The sequence below is a fragment of the Cervus elaphus genome, chromosome 17 (genome assembly GCF_910594005.1).
Source record: "Cervus elaphus chromosome 17, mCerEla1.1, whole genome shotgun sequence".
NCBI classification, from domain to species: Eukaryota; Metazoa; Chordata; class Mammalia; order Artiodactyla; family Cervidae; genus Cervus; species Cervus elaphus.
This window is the reverse complement of record NC_057831.1, coordinates 4,098,395-4,102,506: the sequence shown is the minus strand read 5'-3', so window position 1 is coordinate 4,102,506 and position 4,112 is coordinate 4,098,395. Positions and strand designations below refer to the sequence as shown.

At 40.3% G+C, this 4,112-nt stretch overlaps 1 pseudogene; it reads left to right on the top strand.

Annotated features, from left to right (window-relative positions):
* Nucleotides 1-1,041: 1,041 nt before the first annotated feature.
* LOC122673489 lies at nt 1,042-2,252 on the top strand (annotated as a pseudogene).
* The last annotated feature ends 1,860 nt before the right edge of the window (nt 2,253-4,112 follow it).

Here is a 4,112-nt window from a genome sequence, read left to right as displayed (position 1 = left end):
CATAACAGGCAAAAACTAGAAACAACCTCAGTGTCTGTCAGTAGTAGAATGAGTAAACTAACTGTAATGTTATATACTGAAACTTATATACAATTATGAAAAAGACTGAATTACTGCTACATTCAGCAGCATGCATGAATCTCAGAGACATTAACAATGCACAAAAGAAGCCAGACAGAAAAGAATATTTCATTTACGGGCAGTTCAAAGACAAGCAAAATTAATCCTTGGTGACAGAAATCAAAATAGTGGTTACCTCTGGGAGCAGAATACTGATTGGGAGGCTTAGAATGTTTTATGTTTTGATTTAGGTTGTAGTTGTATGGTTTTAATCATTTATAAAAATGCATTAAGCCTTATTATACCTATTGTCAATTAAAAATAGATTTATAAAAATTTATCATTTTACAGTATTATATTGTGTCAAATGAATTATAAGATGATTGCTGCTTGGCAGGAAAGCTATGACAAACCTAGACAGTGTGTTAGAAAGCAAAGACATCACTTTGCCAACAAAGGTCCATATAGCCAAGGCTGTGGTCTTTCAGTAGTCATGTACAGAGAGAGCTGGACTATAAAGAAGGTAGAGTACTGAAGAACTGATGCTTTCAAACTGTTGTGCTGGAGAAGACTCAAGAGTCCCTTGGACAGCAAGGAGATCAATCTTAAAAGAAATCAACCTTGAGTACTCATTGGAAGGACTGATGCTGAAGCTGGAGCTTCAATACTTAGGCCACCTGATGTGAACAGCTGACTCACTGGAAAAGACTCTGATGCTGGGAAAGACTGAAGGCAGAAGGAGAAGAGGGCAACAGAGGATGAGATGGTTAGATGGCATCACTAATTCAATGGACACAAGCTTGGGCAAACTCTGGAAGATGGAGAAGACAGGGAAGCCTGGCACGCTGAAGACCAGGGGGTCTCGAAGAGTCAGACACAACTTGGCAACTGAACAACATGATATCAAAAAATTCACTCCACAAATTTTTATGAGTGAAAAAATGATAGATCTGAAGTTTGCTAACTAATTCAGTAAGGATCATGTCTGCAAGTCAAGATTCCCAATCCAGAGAGAATAGCCCCATTGGGATGAAGCCCTAAGGCATCATCAAGAGTAACAAGAAAGAGATTGGTGACAACTTTGATGACATGAACCTCTCTGAGTGCCTCCTCCATGACATCTACACCTATGGCTTTGAGACACCTTCTGCCATCCAGCACTGAACCATTGTATCTTCATTGTATCAAGGACTATGACATGACTGCTCAAGCCCAATCTGAGATTGGTAGAATGTCAACCTTTGCCATATCAATTCTGCAACAGAATGAATTAGATCTAAAGACCACTAGGTCTTGGTCCTAACAGCCATTCAGAGTTGGCTCAGCAGATACAGAAGGAAGTCATAGCATTAGGAGATTATATGGGTGCCCTCTGCCATGCCTCCATTGGGGGTACACCCACTGTGAGTATTAATGTGTGTGCTGAGGGGCAGAAGTTACAGGTAGAAGCTCCCATTTCACTGTGGCTACCCTAGGCCATAGGTTTGATATGCTTAAACAGAGACACCTTTCTCTCAAACACATCAAGGTATTTTTACCAGATGAAGTTGATGAAATGATTAAGGACCAGAAGATCTATGACATATTCCAAAAGCTTAATAGCAAAACCCAGGTGGTTCTGCTGTCCGCTACAATGCCTTCCAATGTGCTTGAAGTGACCAAGAAGTTCATGAGGGACTCAGTTCAAATTCTTGTCAAGAAAGAAGAGTTGACCCTCGAGGGTATCCACCAAGTCCACATTAATGTGGAATGAGAGAAGTGGAAATCAGACTCACTGTGTGACTTAAACAAAACCTTGACCATTACACGGGCAGTCATCTTCATCAACACCTGAAGGAAGGCCCACTGGTCCACTAAGAAGATGCAAACCTGAGACTTCACTGTCTCTGCCATGAGCAGAAATATGAATAAAAAAAAAAAAATGAGATGTAATCATGAGGGAGTTCCCCTCTGGCTCTAGCAGGGTATTGATTACCATCGACCTACTGGCTAGAGGTATCAATGGGCAGCAGGCTTCCTTAGTCATAAACTATGACCTTCCCACCAACAGGAAAAAGTGCATCCATATAGTCAGTCATGGTGAACGTTTTGGTCATAATAGTGTGGCTGCTAACATGGTGACAGACCTTGGAGACAACTACTGCAACACCTCCAGTGAAGAGCTGCCCCTCAGTGTAGCCGACTGCATCTGACAGGAGCCATTCTACCATCTGCCCAGCCAGGAGTCAACCGTGGGGGACCAAGGAGCAGCAAGAAGGGGGAGAAGGGAGCCAAGAGCTGGACATCTTGCCATTTTTTTTTCTTTGAATAAATGTTGCTTTTTGAGGCAAAAGAAGGAACCATGAACATTCTGAACACCCTTTTCCTTGGGGGTAGGCCCCAAAACACTAATCAATTTCCCTAACCTAGTCAACCTCTGAACTCCAGAGGCTCTCTCCACCCTAGCTGAACTCTTCTGGAAAACTGTTCAAGGGTGGGGAGGGGGCCATAAGTTGTCACTCCATTTCACATGCTGGACCAAATCTGGAGGGAGGACACCTGAGTTAGCTGACCAGGGGATCACCCCCAGGTGACAGGGGTAGCCACTGTTACATTGATTTGTATAGTACCAATTTGTATATATCAATTCAGGAAATCAACTAAATGAGTTGGAAATTAAACGACTTGGAAACTGAAAAATAATTATTCTTTTAATTACTATTTCTTCAGTTTAAGTATCAAATTTAATATTTTATTTTTAAATCAAATGTTTAGTATGTGATCCCATTTTCCTAAAATTATTTCTACTTATAAAGACAAATATGCAATATTCACAAAATATTCACCAAATGTTAATGATTTTTTCTAGATGGTGAAATTGAGAGAATAACTTACTTTTGTCATGGACTTTTCTATATTGTTTGATTTTTTATAATGAAATGTATAATTTTAACAAAAATCATAGAGCCATTATGCTTTAAGAAAAATGAATAAAGCTATATTGATAACATGCCTGGTGACTGGCCCTGGGAAAGATAATCAATGGAGTTTGGGTAACTCAATATTGGCAACAAAACCCATAGCCAGCATGATTCTAAAACCCCTGCCTCCTTTCTGCTCCTTTCTGTCTGCCAGCTGCACTGTTGTTAATGACTGAGGATACTGCTAAGAAGCTCTGCAGCTCATCTCAGGGCTGAATCTTGCCCATGGCTGCCATATGACCCAGCAATCCCACTCCGGGGCATATACCTAGAGAAAACCATAATTTGAAAAGATAGGTACTCCAGTGTTCACTGCAGCACTATTTACAATAGCCAAGACATGGAAGAAATCTAAATGTCCATTGATGGAGGAACAGATAAAGAAGATGTTATACATACACACACAATGGACTATTACTCAGCCACTAAAAAGAATATAATAATGTCCCTTGAAGCCATATGTATGGAATTAGAGCTTGTTATACTGAATGATACGAGTCACACAGAGGACAAATAGCATGATATTGCTTAAAAGGGGAATCTAAAAAAAAATAGTATAATTGAACCTATCTTAAAAACAGCAACAGAGTCACAGATATAGAAAATAAATTTATGGTTACCATGGGGGACGGGGAGGAGGGGGAGAGGATAAATTGGGAGACTGGACCTGACATATACACACCACTGTATATAAAATAGGAAACGAATAAGAGTGTACTGTATAGCATGGGTAACTCTACTCAATACTCTGTAATGGTCTATATGGAAACGGAATCTAAAAATGAGTGGCTATATGTACAACTGATTTACTCTGCTATACACCTGAAACTAACACATTATAAATTGACTATACACCAATAAAAATTAATTTTAAAAAAAGATCCTTTGGCTACTCTTCCCCTACTGCTGTCACCCTTACCCTTCTCCCAGTCGCCTCTCCCACAGCTGTGATTATGACCTACTTGTCCAGGTCCTTCAGCCATCCACACTGCCATGGACAGGATGCCTCTTCCTGCTTAGATAGGCTCTGATAGATATGTCCTTTCTCCTCCCTGAGTCAAGCTGAACCCATGAAGATTGTAGGAAGTCTGA